General features: G+C 42.1%; 1 protein-coding gene across 3 annotated transcripts in view; it reads left to right on the top strand.

Annotated features, from left to right (window-relative positions):
* Positions 1-654: 654 nt before the first annotated feature.
* enox1 (ecto-NOX disulfide-thiol exchanger 1) overlaps positions 655-20,987 on the top strand; it is a 100,791-nt gene continuing 80,458 nt past the window's right edge. The window contains exon 1 of one of the 3 annotated variants that reach the window (XM_028022292.1): positions 655-1,430. The gene's annotated coding sequence lies outside the window, so the exon portion shown is untranslated. The remainder of the gene's footprint in view (positions 1,431-20,987) is intronic. The other 2 variants (XM_028022291.1, XM_028022290.1) reach the window with 2 other exon arrangements.

Raw genomic sequence — 20,987 nt, 5'->3', positions numbered from 1 at the left:
ATAGATGTAAGCAGTTCTGGGTCCACGTGGATGAGTGTTGTTAATTTATTTTTAACTGGCCACTGGCCATTTTAGAAGAAAAAAAAACAACAACATTCCTGAGTGGCCGAAGCCTAAACCAGAATCCTGTAAATCCAACCCAAACCCATTGGAATGAGCTTGCACTCTTTCTGACATCCATTTTGAACCCGAAGGTTCAATTTTGGTTTCCTTTGACCAGGATACCTACAGTATGTCCTCTATGTGGCTTGTAGCAAACTGCACCACACTTTTAAGAAACCCCTAGTTTACACAATTTAACAATTAGGTGACCACTTAAGATAGCTGACTGATTTTATTAGAGCTCCAGCTAACGATTATTTTAGTTATCGATTTATTCTGACGATTAATCGAGTAATTGGATTTGAAAAAAAGACACACTCTGCAGATTTTTTCTTTTAACCACTTAATCTTATTTCATACAGTATTAAAATTATGTAAAAAGAAAAAAATGCAAACAAACAATTCAATATTTTGGTAGTAAGCAAATAAACATTGTATTCCGTAAAATGCAATAGCCTAGCAAACGATGCATTCTCAGCTAAATAAATATATTAATACGTTTTTTCTGCTACAATTAGCATCAGTACAGAGTAGGACTAATCTGTTGACGATACTTCAATTACCCAATTAAAACCTTGACAGCAAAAGGTGCCTAATATGAGTATTTTACAGAATTTGGACCCGGTGAAGCTGAAATGACACTTGAGGAGTTCTGGGTCGAACATATTGATAGACAAAGAGGGTTTTGATTTTTAATACAAAACATGTACATTTTGTGTACAGTTTTGTCTCAACTGCTAAATTAGCTGACAATTATTTCAATAATCAGTTAATTAATCCGATTCATTGTTTCAGCTGATAGATTTTAATTAGTGGTACCGGAGTGATTAAATTTGCACACAAATCACGAGGGGAAAAAACGCGAATTTCCTTCTACGTCATCATTATGTAGTTATTTGCCTTGGTTTTTCTACATATCGTCCCAATAACACGACATAGTTTTAAAATGTGAAATGATTTAAGGTGTATGTACTTTGTCTCTAGTCTAATTAGTCATTAGCTGCGTTATGTCGCCATGTAACCCAGCTGACAGTCGGTCCCGGCTTCTACGGGTCGGTACCGGCTCACTGACAACCGGACCCCCCGGACCGTCGTGCACGCCTGTCGGTGACGCGCCTTCGGGTTCCCGGTCCTGCACCGGAGGCGGCGGCAGCATCACCATCACCATCAGCAGCAGCAGCAGCAGCAGCGGCGGCGGCTCGGTGTGTCCCTCACTGGGAAGGACGGAAGCACACGGAGGATCGGCGTCCGGCTCCACCAGCACCGTTCACGGATTAAACCGCGTTGACGTGCCGCTTGTTCCGGAGCTCCTGTCGGAATCAGACCCGGTAAGAAGCTGGGTTTCTCTCTCCCTCTCTCTCTCTATGCTGTGATTTCACCTGTTTATGTGTGTTTTATTATTATTATTATTATTATTATTATTATTATTATTATTATTATTATTATTATTCTCCTGCTCGGTGACACGCTGCTGTTACTGGAGAGTCATCAGCAGAGCCTAATTCTGCACCAAGAAAACCTAAAGTGAGGATGAATCGAAGATTTTTTTATTTTTATTTATTCATTTGCTTCCAGTTACAAATTAGAAACCTTATTTCTTATTTAATGTCATGCAAACGCGGAAGCAGCGACCGCACGCCGCCGTCTTTATCCTGCACGCAGCAGGGGAGCCAAACAATGACGCGCTCACAGTTGAGGAATTGCAAACTGATTTCTGCTCCAAAGTGCAAACTTCTCATTTTTTAGACATAAAACGGCGCAAAAACGTCACGAGCACAGGCGAAAATAAAAGTGACCAAACAGTAGAGAACAACCATTTCTAAAATATGTTTGTACATATATATATATAAAAAAAAATAATTTTGATTACAATTAAAAGATGTGGATGGTTTGGATCATCAGCTGCTCCACTTTGGACCTGCAGGGCTGCAAGTCTCAAAGCTTCTTTTGTCAAATTCTTGCTGCTGTAGGAGCTGAAAAGCAAGCAGGGATGGAGGTGTTTGGTGTGTGTGTGTGTGTGTGAGAGAGAGAGAGAGAGAGATCAGCTGTGGATGCCCTTGCTGTGCAGTCACCTTGACGACCCCTCAGCAGCACAGAGAGCTGCCTTTGTCACGCTTCTGCTCGTATTATTCACCTGCCGTCATTCATGCCTGTAGATGTAGAAGTATTTTAAAAAATAGGGAAAGTTTTGCATCGAGCAGTAAAGAAAAATTCGTCTCTTTAACAGTCTGCCGTCACGTTTTTTGAGTAAAATGCTTAAATATGGTAGTTAGTAAAGCAACACGGTGCAATAAAAGTGCAGCGTTCTCGTAGAGGCGATGCATAAAGAGGCAAATTGGCCGAGTAAAGCATAAGTACGGCTTTAAACTTCAGTGCAGAATGTTTAAGGTCTAAGCAGCTCAGCATCTCGGCTCACAAACACCAGGCTTCCTGGTAACGCGTCGCCAGGGCGACGTCCTCAGCACCACAGAGAGGAGCGGGGCGCGGCAGCTTTAGGGAGTGTAACAAACTGTGACTTTAATCTGACAGGAACCGGGACGGGGACGGCTTTCAGAGCTCGGTTTGTGACGTAGTTTGACGTGAGAAGCCATTTTCTTTACGGTAGAGGCGAAGCGGACGGATTGTTTTCTGAAAATGAAAGCGTGTTTTACGTAAAAACTTGCCTCACCACCACCGGTCCATAAAGTCTAACATCTGCCCGGGTCTCTTTCTGTTATAAAATCCACTAAAGGTCAAAAGAATCCGGTTCAGACACCGGCAGAAGAAATGGCCTTTAACACAGTAAGGGACTGTTAGGTCTGCAGTTTCTTCAGGCTGGTTTAAGACACGGTTGGTAACTGAAGTGTGCAACATCCAGGGCAATGACCCAACTGTAAGCTGTGTTATGTAATGGTTTTGATAACATATCCTTATTTTCTGTCTTTAATAGCGGTGCACCAACTGCAGTCTCCAGGTCGATCGCTGATTGCTGATCTTTTAAAGCCCGATTCCGATTTCGTTCGATGCAGATTTGTTTTTGTCTGAAATGTCCCTAAATTTAGCAAGAAAGTCACCGAGTTGGCTGCAGTGGGGCGACTATTGTTAACTGCAAACATGCAGACATGACCTGGTGGGCTGGTCTTGGAGAGCAGATGAGGAAAGGTTGATTTTTAGATCTATGCAAAAAAATCGGCTTTACATTTAAGTATCAGCCGATCAACGATCACCCAAAGTCAAGGAAAAAAATGCAATCAGGGCAGATCGATCAATGCACCCTTAATTTTTAACGTAGCATTTTGGTATGGATATGTTAAAGATGGTTGTTAACACTAAATTATTCACACCATCAAGGCCCAACCAGAACCAGAGTTTGGATGTTCCACTCATGAATGCGTGTTTATGTTTTTGAACAGGGGGGTCCAACCAAGATCCAGTTAGTGTGACTGTGTGTGTCCTCTGTGGTGACCCTGTAACAGACTGGAGATCCATCCAAGTCCACCTTTACCTCCAGAGTCCTGTCCTGTGAAGATTCTGCCAGATTCGGCTTGTGTATCTTTGTGCTTGTGGCAACTTGTCATCTTTTAAAACGGTTACGGTCTTGTTCTGCGCTCACCCAAACCTGTTTCGACGTTCACACAGGATGCTTGAGCCCAAGGAAGACCGGGAGAAATTTGGAAAGTCGTGTCATGGAAACTGAAGGAGGTCAACCAATCACTGTTAGTGAAGTTATTCATTTCAGCTGTGTTAAGCAACAGAGTCCAGCGAATTAACCAGCTAACATCAAGCTAGTTAGACTCCAAGTGTTGCTTTAGTTTGGAAAGACAGGGAGAATATTTGATGCAATGAGCATATTGACTTAAAATCTTCCATTAAATTCAATAGGATTTATTCCATGATAGCTTTAGTCTTGCAACACTGAGTCCATGTGTTGAAACATTGTTTACAGAGATTTTAGCTGACTATAAATTTATCTCACCACTTGGTACTAAAATGGAGTTTAAGTCTTGATTTTATTGTATTTTTGACAATTTTCAGGTTGTTAGAAAGTGAGAATCTCATGCTTACGACATAAATATGTGAAATGAACCTAAATATTAGACATGTTAAGTTTATTGGCGTAAATCGTGGCTATATAATCGTTTTTTCTTTGCCATACAACGACCCTCATACTCCATAGTGAACATTGGCCAGTAACGCTGCAGCAGAAAAAAATGACGTGTGGAAGTTTTCTTAATGTGCTTCTTGAAACAGTTGGAAAACATGCATTTTCTGTTTACTGCCAAAAAAACCAAACCTGAACTTAAAAGAGTTTGAAGACAAAGCAGTTGGAACGTTGTAGAAACAAGCGGCGGAAAGGTGCAATAAGCTTCAAGAAGAATTGAACTGAAGCTAATTTAGCTTCAAAAGATTCTGCCACTCACTGTTGCAGCGCTGCTCTCTGAAATGACTCTGGGGTGTATATTTGGGTTCCACCACGTCTTTCTTGTCTTCAATATTCTGGGGACCGGTTCTTCTGAGCCCGTGAATGAACTCTTTCTGCTGCCAAACAGCAGCGTCGGTATCCGGGCCGAGACTCTGACGGTCCCCCGTCTCTGTGAATGAGCGACGTTAAGGCGATGGTTCCCTAGAGCTGACGGGTACACAGACACCACTCATCATCGTCGTCAACAAACAGCGTCTCTGTTGTCTGCGGGCAAACAGCCGGTGTTGCATCGTGAGCTTGACATGACGGCCCAATATCACCTCTGGAGTCGGTGCAGCAGAATTTGACACCGCTCTGATGGCGGCGGAGGTTAGCTTCGTTTAGTTTGAGTGTTGTGTTGGCTGTGGAGTGTGAGGACGTGGAGGCCTTTGGGTTGTTGTCGAGAACACGGCCGGGTTCTCGACACAAAGCAAAGCGGCCTCCGCTACTGAGCAACACAGACACAAGAATTCCCTCTCAGGCCTCAGACTGGAGCGATTATATGTTCCGCGTGTCAATACGCCGCGCGGCGAATGGCGGACCTGTTGGCTTTCGTAATGCGATTATCCGTCCTCTTCATGTCTTCAGCGGATTCCGCCGTGCCAACTCACAAAACGTTAATTGACCCCACGCCGCACAGCTCAATGGGGATGTCTGTCGCTAATTGCGGTGGCATTTTCAGATGCGGTGGGAGCATTAGGCCGTGTTCCACCTCTGGAAGGATTGCCCACAAGAGATGCCTCCAACAGCATTTGTGTGTGTGTGTGTGTGTTGGGGAGCATTTGTGTCTCTCTCTTCCTGTTTGTGCGTCCCTGCTTCACAGAACAGTGTGGCGACGTGGTGTGCAAACGTAAGGGCAATCTGTCAAGTAGAGACGGGTTATAGAACAAGTGGAGGTGCACAAACTTGTGTGCAGCTATGCAGCTATAAATGGGGTCTGTTTGGGTTTTTCTTTTTATGGCTTGTTGCTATGGTGAGCGGCTAGGGCGGGGCGATATGGACATGGAACTTTATTGCGATATTTTGTGGTGTTATTGGGATAATGATTAAAAATCATGATTAAAAAAACATATTTTTTTTCAGTAACTGTGTGTCTGTGAAAGCATAGTACGGCATACATATCTCCATAAGCACAAATATTGTTCTTGAAAAATATTCCCATTTGAAAGAAGCACTACGTACTTTAAAAAAGTGAGATTTCTGTCACCAATCTGCACACAGTAACTGCATTTGGTGAGTATTTACCATCCATAGCCGCATGCTAGCTCTATAACAGGTCAGAGTTCAGCAGGCTCTCACGTTGTCACAAGACAAAAATTTAGATCTGGATACTAAGAAAAAGAATTCAATAAACTCTTGATACCACAAGAGTAATAGAGAGGGGCACCCTGTTTTTTTGCCGTTTTTATTTTTTGCCTCACTATTTAGTAGCTGACCTGATTAACGTTAATACTTAAACAGAGAGTGTTAGTTTATGTCATACAGAAGGTCTGCTACTGCACTGTTGTAGATTTTTGAGCATCACTGACCTTTTAGGCGCTCTCAGACATCGGTCTTGTAGCGTTAGCTTGTAGCGTTAGCACAGCTAGCATGCCGCTTCCTTCAGGACTTTGTTTTATTTCCTGTCTGCTTGCTTCATAGGAAGAGAACGTTTGAATAATGTTTTAGTTAGCCTTCTTGGCTAAACAAATTGCACATATATTTTTCTGTACGTATCAGCTGAGTGTTTAGTGCCCCAAGTTTTGTGTCAGCATAATGCAAAGAAGTATCTGGATATTTTTTCGCTTGTATCAATTATATAGAAATATTATTTTGACACCCCTTTTAAAAATGTTAATTTCTTTATTTTAATGTATTTTTCTATCACCCAAGGGTCATATTTACTCAGTATGCAATGTTGTTCAGAAATTAGAGTTCAAATCAGCAAGGGATGCAAAGATGTTTGCATCCATTTCCTGAACAATTTTTACGCTCTTATGGCGGATAAAAACCGATCTGTTTTGATCATATAAAATATGTGCAGATATACAGACGTCAAACGCTGCCTTTTATGTTTTTAGCATCCATAAAGTGTATTACTTCGTTAGAGACGGTCAAGCGTAGCACTGTTTAAGGAAATAGCAGCAGCCCCAGCTTCCTGTTAGCTCCAAGCTAATATTCAAAATTAGGATTTCATCAAAAGAGGAAAAAACTAGATATTCTTCTTCTTTTTTTTTTTTTTACATTCTTCTCATACTCTGTAGAGAATATAGTATACGTATATATTTTGTGGTAGGTGGGATTGCCTTAGCAAGATGATGGTAATACATTTTGGATGCCACATTTGTCAAAGGTCGGCCTTGTGCTGATTAAGGTCAACACAAGGATCTTTGTTAGAGACGCGGAGAGAGAGAGAGAAAGAGAGAGAGAGAGGAGACACCAGCTGGGTATTGATCTAAAGACGCAGCATTCAGAATGACTTCTGGCTCTGAACCAATTTTTTCCCCTCCATCTCTCCTCACAGCTGGTTCTTATTGGCTGTCACTGAAATCCGACTCAGAGAATCACAGCCCAGTGTGAGCAGCAGGACAGTGTCTAGGCTGAACACACACACACACACACACACACACACACACACATGCACACACCCCTGCATACAGAAGAGTCGCCAGTGCGTTTGCTTTTTTGATTGCAGATAGATATTTTCAAGCTGCACCGCTGAGATCTTCTAAACCAGATGCTCTTAAAGCTGCAGTTTTACTAGGGAAACATTCCTGTCCTTCAGAATAAAACGTTTTTGACATGCGAGTTTGAAAAAACATATCTGATTTCACTCAACGAGACATTAGTAATTGAATATGTGTAACACGGAGCGACTAATGGCTGGGAGGTTTCTAGTTTTGTGTCTTCTTCCACTTCTTTTGTTTCGCCTTTACGGTGCCATTCCTTTCTCTGCCATGTCCGTCTTTGTGCCGACATCTCTGTTCACACAGACAGTGTTCAGGTGATTACACTTCTCAATATGCATTATTAAAGCATTAATTGAAAAAATAATGACTATGAAACTGAATAATTACATCATCTGTTTATAGATTGATACTTTTATTGTTGGAGTTTACAAAAAATGCTCTCTGTTGATTCATTGACATTTAAGAAGTACAGATAGATTTTTAATAGTGAGGCCTTTTTCTTCACCCAGGGCCTACATTTTAATTTACACATGAAATACATCTGGCATGGGTTTCCCTCAGCTGTGAGGAGGTCAAATGTTATTTCAAATGGTCTTTTTCTAAAGATATTTTTGGCACTAGTGGCCTTCTGTTGAACAGTAAGCAGACAGAAATTAGGCAGAAGAGAGAAATTGTCTGAGTCTTGGAATCGAACCCAGAAAAACGGCGTTAAAGACCGTAGCCTCAGTGTGTGCTCCACCAACTGAGGCACCCAAATGGTCCTTTTCAGAGCAGCGGCTAACCCGACTTCCCTATGAGATTTTCCTCCAATGTGACATTGCTCTGCTTGCTAGTTTCTCCAAACAAGACTTTTGAGCACCAATCACAGTCCTACCTCAGCAACACGAAGTATCCCTTTAATGGTCTCTAAAAAAATGGATCTGCAGCGGCGCATTGTGTGTCACTCCTCAGGAGAGATGATGAAACTGTTAAAGTAAGGAGAGCAGCTTCTCCTTGGAGTGTGTGGGTATCAGCGGCGTGTGGCTGTAGGAGAGGTGGGTGTGTTTCCAGCATTAGCCTCAGTGAACCCCCATCCTCCGTCTCCTTCCTCCTCCTCATGTTAATGGAGACAAAGTCATTACCGTCACTCAAACCACAAAGCTATCTCAGCTTTTAGACTCGCACTGCGGCTCTTCACGCATCGGTGTGGGTACGGGCTTTCACAACCCATTTGTACGTCAGTGTTCCGTCTTTTTTCTTTCTCTCCACAACTCAAAGATCGTCTGTGTTAATGTTCCTGTTAGTTCTTACTCAAACAGATTTTTAAATACACTTTTGTTCAAAGAAGACAAGACAAACGTTGAACTTCTTCTAATGTTTCACCGTCTTAAACCTGGCAGAACATCAGAGCGCTGTATTGCATATCTACTGTAGTGTTTCTATGGTGTTGTGTCCACGGTGTAGCCCACATTTCACCCAATGGCCACTGGAACGAGGCACCAACCATTCTGCAGCCCTGCAAAAACAAGCGAGTATAGACGATACACGATTGGATGTTTTTATGGTGTAAGAACACAAAGTCACCTTTATTAAAATGTGTTACAGTATCGTCTTTCCATGCCTCTGATGCTATACACTAATGATGCACAATATTGAAGTTTTGGTCGATATCCGATATGCTGATATACTAAAACTCATTTGGCTGAGAACCGATACCGAAAGCAATATTTTTTCCTATAAGAATATGGTTTACTCTACTGTGGAATTAAAATACTGCATCATCTTTGTCAGTGTGCCCTGCTGTTGTAGTTTACAAGAAATGCTCTCTGTTGGTTCATTAACATTTAATGAATCAACCTTTGGACACATGAGCAACAAATACAGATGCTAAAAAGGAGGCTAAAAATGATGGCACACTTTCAACTTGCATTATGTTTAATATCAAATATATTCATGACGTCTGCTCTCTCTAAGACAATAACACTCAAGCAGCAGAAATTTGACGTTGTGCTGAGCTGCAGGCATCATTGCCACTGGTTTATCAGATCGAAACAACACCATTCATATCGGTGAGTTATTTTGACGGAATGGCCGATGTTCGATATTAAATTTTACAGCTAATATCGGCCGATACCGATACCATGCCGATAATATTGTGCATCCCTACTAGACACACTTTGTTCTCCCACTGACCCCGGATGCCACTGAATGTTTTGGACCCACTGGGTCCCACAGCCGCTGTGGACGTGAAAGTCCATATCTACAGTCAGACTGTACAAGGTTAACTTTAATAGGAGGAGACATTTGCCTTCTGAGAAAGAAAATTGTAGACGAGACTAAATTTTGCTGGAGAGAGTGTAGAAAAAGGACTTCTAGAATAACATCCTTTGGACAGATGAGTCAAAAATGTAACAGGGTAACAGTAAGTGTTAGAGGGCAGGGTGTTCTAACTTGGCCCTTGACGTAAACATTTTTATTGATACATTTTTTTAAACGTTTAAAGTTCATTTTTATTTTTTACAAGCAATTAAACGATGTCTTTTTACAGAGAAAATATGAGATGAGACAAATTACTCACAGCATTCTAATGGCGTCACATGCTAATGCTGATGCAGCATGGATGTAGCATGCTATCTAAGCTAGTATAATAATCCCCTCCAACAGGCATAGCTATAACTTTATTTGTAAAGATATACCTGACTTGATACATACAGATTCAGTCTGTAATAAATTTACGTCTTACGCCTGCAAATGGAGCATGCATGCAGATAAATCGCTAGGCTAACATTAGCATGTTTTCTCTTGTTTTTATACAACTAACCAGAAAATGCACCTGTCTGTCTTTTTTGTTTAATTTTTAGCATCATTGCAAAGGGTGAAAAGCTCTTAAATATGTCAATGAATGCCCATTTCTAACTATCAGCTACATTACGTGTTTATCCTGTAATAAACGCAGTTTTGCAAGTCGTGTAAATGTAAATATTTGTTGATTTCTAAAGTCGTCCCTGAAGTGGAGCTGAGCTGTTGCCAGGGATCAAATCTGGACGTCCCAGCTTGTGATTTTTTTATATATATATTTTTTATGCAACCCTGGTTTAGCTTCTGCAGCAACCAGTTGACTATAGCAGATGATTCATCAAGTCAGCTGGTGTTTGTTTTGACGGGGGAAACGTGCACATTTATTGGCAGCTCTGTCTCATTTGGAGTTTTGCTGGTTAATCTGTTAACAGCCTGCGTGATTTCAGCCTCACACACACACACACGCGCGCCCACACACACACAGGCACACGCCTGTGAGCGGATGCACATCAAAGGCTGCTCGACCATCAGCGAGATGGAGGAAGCAGCCGCAGGGGAGTGGAGGGGCTGCAGTGACAGAAGTGCTGTCTGATTCACACAATGGCGCATGTGTGTGTGCGTGTGTGTTGTTTTGTGTTTTTTTTTTTCTAAGTGTAGGTGTGTGTGTGTGTGTGTGTGTGTGTGGTCTCTTTTCTGGCTACACTTCAAGTAAATCTGATTTGTGCTGAAAGCTGCAGAGGAGTTCAGCAGGAAATGGGATTTAACTTCCTGTCTGTCTGAGGCAGCGGCTGATAACGGGGCGGCGACAAACACACGCAAACACACACACCCCCCCCCTCCCCCTCCCACGCACACACACACACACTCTTCATATTAATGACTCTGTGTGGGACGAAGGAGTCCAACTTTTAGTTCTCACTCATATTAAAAGTTTCAAATGAAAACAATTCCTCGCCGTTAATTATTCACATTTAACAAGATGTCAGATTGACATGTGAGAATATTATTGCTGGCGTCATACCGCGCACCGCAACAAGCACACATCCTCCACCACGCGTAACAACGAGCACAAAGTGTTATAGATTTCTATTTTCTATCTTCATGCTTGTTTGAGAAATCCTTTAATCTGCATGGCAACCATTCAGGGATGCCTTTTCTACTGAGCTCCTCCTCTGAGCTGCAGTTTCCAAGCCAAGCTTCTTCCTCACAGAGGAAACCTCCTCCACTCGGCTCCTTCAGACTAGCCAGCAGCAATTAGCAAACACCTGGTGGTGCTGAGCTCATTAAAGGAGAAACGTCTCAGAGCAACAATGTTAAAAACGATGTTAAAGGGTTAATAGAGGAGCCATGTTGTGACGACTTCCTGAAGGCGGAGTTTCTGAAAGAGCAGGAGCTTCTTAAAGAGACAGAGGCCCAATTTCAAAGCATTAAATTACAAAGTCATATTTCTTTTAAGTCATGTTTGATTCATGCTGCATTTTTTTTAACAACTGAAGGTAACATACTTGATTTTTAAAAAAATATGAAATGGCAGCAGGTGACTGGAAAACACAGTACTGCCCCTTTAATGGGGCAAATATCCTGTTTATGTTTTATATCTAAAGAATTTTAGAGATTTCCTTTCTATAAATATTGCATGTTATATTGTTGAACTGTTAGAAACATTTGAATATTTTTTTATATTTTAAATTGGATTCAAAAAATAGAATTTCATGGTCATTGTGCCATCGGACGCCGCTGCACTAGATGATCAAATGAAATGAGGTTCACTATTTACTCATTTATCTATCTATTTATGTATTTTTTGCTTTTGCCTCTTTGTATGTTTTAATCCAATAGGTTTTGGTTTATAGGAGCTGGATGGAGGAGGCCACTGTAGGCGGAGCTCAGGTATAAAAAAAATAAATACATGACATGTGATGGAAACAGATGCAGCTCATCCTGTGGGACTCGTCTGCTCTGGCCGGACTGCGGCCCAAAACACAAACCGCTGCTGGACGGCACCTCATTCATCTCCGGCTGCAGCCGCTCCTGGCTGCTTGAGACGGCGGCGGGGTCCCAGTCTGCTCGGGACGCCCGGAGGGGGCCGAGTGTTTGTTCTTCCTGGGCCTTTTCTGTTTGCTGCAGATGAAATGCATCATCCGCTCTCCTTCCTCTCCTCTCCCTGCAGCTTAAATGCTTTTAAATCTGTTGTGCGCGCGGCCCGGAGCTGGAGGCGCTAACGCTTTCGTCTTTATGGCGGTGGTTTGACTTCATGGACCGGCGGCGTTTGGGTCTGGTACTCTTGACTTGTGTTGCAGGAGAGAACTCATCCCGGTTGCATCTGGCATGGATTAAATCTTTAATAATTTCGTTTTGTCAGACTTTGCTCTGTTCTGCTGCTTGGCTGGAGGTATTAGAGTGTTTACCCATGCAGAGAGAGAGAGAGACAGAGAGAGAGAGAGACAGAGAGCTGCAGTGTTTAATGCAGGAGTGGACACTGCAGACTGTGTCTGGTAGGGATATTTATCGATTTATCATCGTAATGTTTACCTAACTCTACATAAAGGTGGTCAGACATGGCAGCGCAGCATTCTGCAAACCACCAGCGCTCATTAAAAGTCAAAAAAGGACAAACCAAATATAATTCCCTTTCATCTCCACAGACGAGACAATAAATCAAAACTGAGATCATTTGTGACAGATGCCCACATTTCTTTCAGCAAACGCTCTGAGAAAAAGTCTGTTCTGTTTTACAGTGGAAACAATAAAAACCTTCGTGCTCAGGTCTGTTTACAGCGAGCCAAATTAAATGCTTTAAAGGGACAGGATTATGTAAAATTGACTTTATTCAGCCTTACCTCATGTTATAAAATTATTCTCTCATCAAACACATACTTGGAGTCTTGCCTTGATTCTCAGACATCATGAATGGATGTCTGAGAAATCCTCTAGTCTCCATTGCGACCACTCAGCTGTGGCTGGTTGGGCCTGGCTCCACCTTCGAGACGAAGCTCCTTCCACCTCACAGAGCAGCCCTCCCCTCCTTCAGTCGGCTCCTTCAGACTAGCCAGCAGTAATTAGCAAACACTTGGTGGAGCTGAGCGTCTGCTGAGCTCGTTAAACGAGAAACATCTCAGTGAAACGCTGGTAAAAATGTTAAGGGGTTAATAGAGGAGTGTTGTGAGGACTTCCAGTAGGCGGAGTTTCAGAAAGAGCAGGAGCTTCTTAAAGAGACAGAGGCCCAATTTCAAGTTGTTAAATTACAAAGTCAAATTTATTTTAAGTCATGTTCGATACATTTTTGATAGATTTTTAACAACTAATGGTAATATAGATACTTGATTCTAAATGGCTTTATGTGCCTGAAAAACAAATAACACTGCACCTTTAATAACTAAACATCCAATCACAGCGATTAGCGGATATAATGATGATATTTAGTTTTTAATGAATGAAAAATGTGAAGGAGCCATGTTTTCTGATATGAGACAACTTAAGATAAATATTCTGTGGTGTTCACAGTATCATGGTATCTATAACAAATTTATAGTATTATCTACAAAAAATAAAGAATCATTCCTATTGATGCTAACGTATTACTATCAGAGTTATAACGTTTTAGGAAAAATATTCTGTGGCCTCATGACACAAATTGTGGATGTGTTTCAGGGTCAAATAAATCGTTCTTTGTTTATGTGTGTGTGTGTGTGTGGGTTTTAGGATTTGGGAGGCGTGTTGTGGCCAAGCAGTTGCTCTCGCTCTTCACATTAAGCCGACTTTACACCAATAACATGACTGCGCCGGTCGCTCTGCAGCCTCGCATTTAGCTGCATGCTTGGACTATTCCACTTCGTATTTCTATTTGCAGCAAAGTGCATTTCTGTCTTGGTGAGAAGCTCTTCCAGTCGGCGACAGCGTGGCGACCAGATTTGCTGAGCCTCGCGGTAAAAAGATTTTCACAGGTTTCCTCTCTGTGTGCTGATGGCTGAAAGCCACCTGTTCTCACACACACACACACACACACACACACACACACACACACACACACACACACACACACACACACACCCGCATGCAAGTTAGAAGCACTAGTTTTTTGTTTTATTTTTGTTCTTTATTGTTACAGGTGTAAGCACGTTGCAATAAGCGATTAACCAATTCATCTCATGATAAATTTAAATAAGCTGATCATTTCCATTCTGATGATTACAATTTTTTAAAGAGCAGTTTTGTGTACAGAGACCTCATAATAATGGATTTTATCTATAATTTCGGTTGTGTGTGTTTTTAAATTTCAGTTTATAGTTCTTAAGTTGTTGTTTTATTTTGGGTATTTAAAATGCCCTCCTGTTCCAGTGCTCAGAGTTCTTTACAAAATTAAAGTTTATTGGTCTTTGATGGGGCAAATTTGTATCATGAGGCCATTTTCAATATAGTATTTGAAAATGGCCTCAAAACGACAATATTATCGTTTATTGTAACAATTTTTGGGGACAATTTATCATAAAAAATGTGAAATCCTTTTGTTGACAAGCTGCATCAACAAAACACGCCCAAAGGTTTGCAGTTTAAAATGGCTGCTGGTTGAAAAAAAGAAAGAAGAAGCGATTAGTTTGCAAACACACGTCTTCGTTTTGCCTCCCACAAAATTTCTGCCAGTACGCTGCTGACCAGGCGGAGGAAATATGAAGCTGTTGTTTGAAGAGTCAAATAGCTAAATAATAAATTTAGAAAGAACAATAAAATAAAATAAAATCAACTCTGTTGGTTCTTTCTTACTTCAGTCTTGTTCTCCAATCCTGATCGCGCCTCCTGTTGCTGCGGGCGGGACGCGCCGAGACAGAGAACAAGCAAACCGGGCCAGAAAGCACGTTTTCAATTAGCTGCTTTTAATCAGAAATCACATCAGACAAAGTCACGATTCCAGTAATTGGAGGAAATGGCGAGAGTTAGTTCTGAAACGCGGCCATGCGGATAATTGGTTGACCCCCCGCGGTTCCCGTGGCACTTCTACTCCGTCAAAACACATTTGGCATCGCGGAATCCGAACGCAGATCACAGTGATGCAATAAAACCCAGTGTAGCTCAGCTCTGCTGCTCGTGTGTGTGCGTGTGTGTGTGTGTGTGTGGGTGTGTGCGCGTATGACGCGGCATGCCCTGCGAAAGCCTCGGTTTCAGATCCGCCGACAGTGAGGAATGAGGCTTCATTACCGAGCCGACCGCTGTGGACAAAGAAGACGGATAATTACACCGTCCGGCGGCGGGAACAAAAGCGGGAACAAGCCGCCTGTGGCCCGCCGCCGCCGCAGCATCATCCACCTCCCTGCCGTATCTCTGCTGCTCAGGCCTAATGAGCGACCCGCTTTCCACCGGTTGTTCTGCTCATGTCGCCTGAGTCTGTGCCAGCGCCGAGACGAGCCGAGACCAAGGTGTTCGCTCCAGATGCGACTGCTTCTTTAAAGGAGCAGTGTTGGGCAAAATCGACTTTTTTTTAGAGCTTTACATCATGTCATAATGTTATAATGTTATTCCCCTCATCAAAAAACATACCTCTAGTGTTGCTTTGATTCTTTCACGCAAGTTTGAGAAATCCTTTAATCTCCATGGCAACCGTTCAGCTGTGCAAAACGACTGGATGGGCCTAGCCCCGCCTTCGAGGCGAAGAGCTGCAATTTCTAACCTTCTGAGCTTCTGCCGCACTTAAATCTTCTATTTATCATTTTGAGTCAGTTCAAAAACAACAATCACCACATCAACCTGACGCTGTGTTGATAAGTTGAGCAGAAAGAGCCGAGCTTTTCACGCCATGTTAAATTTATCCTTTGCTACAAGAATTTACTAAAGAATGCTGCATTGTCGCATATTACGCAATAAAATGTTTATTTTCTTATTCAGAACAAGAAAATCTGCAGAAAGTGGCAAACTTCAAAAAAAAAAAAAAAAAAAAATCAAATTAATAGATTAATCTCCAGAATATTTGATAAATCGAATTTGAATGAGTGAGAAAGGAGCTCATGGGAAGATTTGATGATTTTTGTCATTTTTACAAGAGGATGGAAGATCATTTTGAAACATTTGAATGTGTCCCAGCATGTGGCCAAGACAAGGTGGACCAAGTCGTTCGTTCAGAGTCGGGTTCCTCTGGTCATCGGACTCTGTGGCCGTTAGCTGATGGTGACTCAATCAGGTTGAATTTGCAGGTCTGCTTTTTTTCCAACTGAGCTCATGACAAAGGAATCTCTGGTGTTTCAGAAGCTTCGTTAAAAGTTTCAATGAAGAATGTCTGATCTTTGTTTGGTCCAGCTCTGTCCCAATGTTTTAATCAGGCCTTAGTGTATGTTTTCTTTTCCTCTCTGTATTTATTTATTGATTTAATCTTTGTGTGTATGCAGGAATCCTCAGGTGAAGAAGCACTTGAACGCACCAGCGTTCTCTCCACATTTTTCAAAGGACAAAAAACAATGAATACTATTTTATGATATGGAATAGTTGCTGAGGAATTCTCTTGTCTGCTGCCTTTTTAAAGTGACCTTCTCGTATCTGGTTCTACGCTCATGTTTCACTCAGTGTGGATGTTCACCTGAACTCAATGTGATCACAAACACTGAGGATCTTTCTGCTAACTATGGTGTCGCCGTAAAATCTGAAAATGTTCTGTAGGCGGCTGAACATGCTTGGACACTTTCTACCAGGACGTTGCCTGTTTTATATACAGAGTATATTTCATTTTCTTCCAATTGATTTGTTTGTTTCGGCAGGAAAGTGTCTGTCCTGTCAGAAGGAATGGGACCAAATCTCAGTAAACTACTGTGTGAAGCTTGTTGATGCGTACGATCTGTTGGATTCTGTCGACGTCAGGATGACGTGTTTGTGCCTTCGTTTCTCGTGGCAACTCCTCTTTCTGCTGCTGACGGAAAGTCAGGTTGGGATGGACTTCTCAATCTTTCCCACCCATCTATTCCTTCGCCAAGCCGAGAGCCAGTAGGTGTATCGTTTTCGGTAAAATGTCCGTTCAGTTTGTGCGTTTTGACGCAGAATTCACCGTCAAAGCTAACGGCTCGCCCTCCCGATCAGGTTGTGTTAGACCTTCTGCTCTGCACGTTAAGATGGCATGTTTACATCTGAACTGTCCCGACGTGGAGCGCAGGAAGTCCGCTGAGACGTCAGAGTTCATCTCTCAACCTTTCTGACTGAGGAGGGAAGTAGCCGCAGGGCAGAGAGAGGAGCAGGAGGTTAAGCGGGCCTCGTCTCTGCTCCTCCTGTGTTCTGTGGCGTCCGTCCTGTCCGCGGCGTGTAGAGCATGGCCGCGTCGCACGCCGACACGCTCCATCTACAGCAGTGGCACGATTGTCCTTCTCGTTCACAGAGGGGGAAAAAAAACTCAGGCTTTAGCCGCTGACTGTGTGGCGCTGCAGCTTTGTGTCGTCTTCTGTGACTCCAGCCTGGCAGACTGAGAGGAAGACAAAGAAAAAGAGGAAGGCTGCAGGTTTTCCTAAGTCAAATTTACTCCATCCTTTTAAATATATGTGAGTTAACAGGTTGCTAAGCAACAGAGGAGCGGCACTGTTGCTCTTGTTGTGAACCCGTTCGCTTTCTCAACTTTTATTTGTTTGGTCAATTACTCAGCAGCACAATCGCTTATAAAGAAAGACTTATGTTTTTTCTTTTGATTGGATGAAAGAGGCTCTTCTCTTCAGGGAGCAGCCATAAATGTATTTGTTTGTTACATAGATATTTTATGGATAGATATACTTTATTACAAACCAGTAACATAAAAGAACAAACAATAATACATAAAAGAAAATGTATACATAAAAAGAAATCTAACCTTTTCAGAAGGCAGATTTATAACAACCAACACAATATTCAGCGTTAGCCAGTAACAGGACGACTCTATTATTAGTCTCATTTAGTCACATAAAGTTTCTTAAAACATCCAGCAAAGAGCTGAGGGTTCACATGATCCCCCTAAAAAGGTTTTTGAACCTTTTTCAAGGTTTGGTATCAAACAGCTTTGGTTTCGGCCCTGCGAGGATTAGCTGTTAGCTTTACCATCTTAGCTTCAGCAGCTGAGTTAGCGACTGGTAAGAGAACCCTGGTCAAAACAATCTGAACTATCCCTGTTAGACGGTGTCTTTATATTTAATAACAATGTCTTATTACCTGTAATAATTTATCCGAGTCCTGGACAAATTCGAATCGGCGAGGTCAGCTGAGTGTCGGGTGACAACAGGAAGGCCAGCGGAGCGACAGTTCACCGAAACCGCTAAACCTGGGCTTCTAACAAGTCTTAAAGGGCCAGTGTTATTTAAAATCGACCTTTTTGAGCATAGCTGCTCACAAGTAGGGCTTGTCGCTCCATCTCCTAAATAAGACGCCATCGTCTCTGATGGCTGATAGGTAATTGCTAGCGCCATGGCTAAATTATAAATATATCTGTCGCTGCCTTGATTTTTACTGACTTGTCGCTTGAACAAACTTATTTCTGTGATTTTAATTTGACTTCTTATTTAATGGAAACACCGCAATTGCAAAACAGTTTTTTTTTCTTCGTTAGATCAATATAGACAAAGATTTAGGCACAGTTTGTAATGGAAACGCAGTGATAGTAAAATAGATTCTTCTTCCCTCAGTAACGCCTTCAACATGAAAGAGTGTCCTTGTCAGCGCGACCTGTTAGTTTAAATGTTTGAGTTTCTGACAGGTTTGTCTCCAGTCGTGCTAAAACACAATTGTGTTGCTGAACTTTGTCACTACTGTCACTACAGTTTGAATATGACATATTCAAACTGTAGTCACAGTTTAGCATTGTTATTTTCACCCATAAAATGAAACCGTTATTGCTAATTAAATCAAAGCAGTTTTTTTTTATTGAATTAGATTAAACTATGGTTTTGACGTCTGTTTGATCTGTTCGCTGTCTGATGACCTGACAAAATAAAAGCAGAGTCATTTATTGTGCGCATTAGCATGCAGCACGGACCCCCCTTGAGTTAAGGTCCCGCTTCTGCATAAATATGTATTTCCATCATCAGCCGCCGGCTTGCAGGGGGGTGAAGAGGGAAAAAAAGTCGCATTCCTCCCTCCTCCTTCAGGATTGTCTCCATGTTTCTTTGTGAGAAATCTTTAACCAACCACTGAGCCTGCGGGGCCTCCGAGGATGAAAACACATTTTTTCTCACACACTTTCTCTTATCTTCCTCTCTAATTTTCTCAAACGCACACACATCGGTATGCACACACGCTTCCAACGCGGCGGGGTTATTTTTCCAAGCGAAGGCTGTAATGTGTGCAGTGATATTCAGCCGAAAAAGGGGAAGAGGGGGCATGGGGGATGGTTTAAGTTTTAATGAGTTATGCAGGAGGAAGGCCTCGTCTCGTTATTTTATTGGAAACACTCGGGTGCACAGGGCAAAATCTATAATCCTCTTTATTGAAGGGAGTCTCTGTGGACGTCCTATGGGACTGCCATGCAGTGTGTGTGCGTGTGATGGAGCTGCTGTGAAATCTCTTTGTTCTCATTCAGGAATATTTCCATTTGAGCTCTCTGGGATAATCAGCTGTGGCTCGTGGAAAGCAGCAGTGTAAGTGCACCATGACTTATTCCACAATTCAATTTGAGCATCAAAGGCAGATATTTATTTATATTTCTTCTTTACTCGTCCGTACCGTTCACGTGCGTAGGCTTGTGAGACTCGCCGTAATGGGACGTAATTAAAAGTGCGCGCCTTTGTGAGGAAACGGTAACAGCAACGGCAACTCGATGGGTTCTGATTTAACACAGTATAGAGAGCGAGGTCAAGACTGAGGCTTTGTAGTCGTCTGCGTTTCTCTCTGTCGTCCGTTTTTGTGACTGGACTAACACCAAGGGCCATAAATCAAGCCGGAGTCATGAAACCGGAATAATAGTTAAAAAAATAAATAAATTCCAGCAGCAGCAGATGGCATGACCCCCACAGAGCCCTGAACTCAACATCATGCTGAGCATCCCAATTCCCTTAACTGCATCCCAGTTTCCTTCACTTGCATCCACCCCTTTCATCCAAGTCCGTCCCAATGAAGACGTGAGGCTCATGTCAAAAAGGAAGAGGAGAAAACCTCATGTACACACCAAGATTTCAGCCTTCTGGAATGAATGCATTAGTCTTGTGAAAATAATTATATATGTATTAGGATTTAGGTCTAGGCTTTGACTGGGTCGTTTGACGTAAAGATGCTTTGATCTAAACCAGTCGGCCAAAGCTTTCTTCTTTGGATAAAAAGGTCAGGAAAAAGTTTTCATTAAAAGAATATAGCGATGGAGATGAAAGTCGGCCAGTTATGCTAGCTTGACTTTGACAACCTTAACATGTAGACGTGCTGCAGAATTCAGTGTTTCTGTTTAGTTTAAAAAAACCCACCTACTCTCTGACAGATCGTCATTAGAGCAGGGGTTTAAATGAGCTAATCAATCACCTTTGTCTTTGCTTATCACTTATTACAATCACTTATTAATAATCGCTAAATAAACATCAAGCCTGAAAACATAAAACTGTAACAAACTGAATGTGGGAAAAGTTGACCTGTTTTTTGGTCAGTCAGTCACTATGGCAACGGGCTTGTGTGTAGCATAGCAGACAAAGGGAGCAAAATAAAAGAGCAATATAAGTGGTTTTGAGTTGTCCTTCAATGGTTTTTCTGTTATTTTCCCTTTGCTGTGGTTCACCGCGCTAAGTTAATAACATCCAAATTTCCAGGTTTAATTTTGTTAACAGCAGTGTGGCTACGGACTACAAAGACAAAAATGGTCTTTTTGCCCTCAAAATTTCTGAACGTAAACAATAAACCGCTTGTTTACCTTTTTGGTCAGGTGACAACCTGACAAAACCAACAACCACATCGTCATCAGCAAAACGTCGCCTATGTTCTCAAACCAGACACTCTTTTCCGCAGACTGAGAGGAGTTCCACTCAGGACGGTTTCTTAAACTCCCAGACGCGGTCTTTAAATATTCATGATGCCTCTTTGCTATGCCA

The sequence above is a fragment of the Xiphophorus couchianus genome, chromosome 7, assembly GCF_001444195.1.
Source record: "Xiphophorus couchianus chromosome 7, X_couchianus-1.0, whole genome shotgun sequence".
NCBI classification, from domain to species: Eukaryota; Metazoa; Chordata; class Actinopteri; order Cyprinodontiformes; family Poeciliidae; genus Xiphophorus; species Xiphophorus couchianus.
The sequence above is the reverse complement of the archived record's forward strand: the minus strand, read 5'-3'. Positions and strand labels throughout refer to the sequence as shown.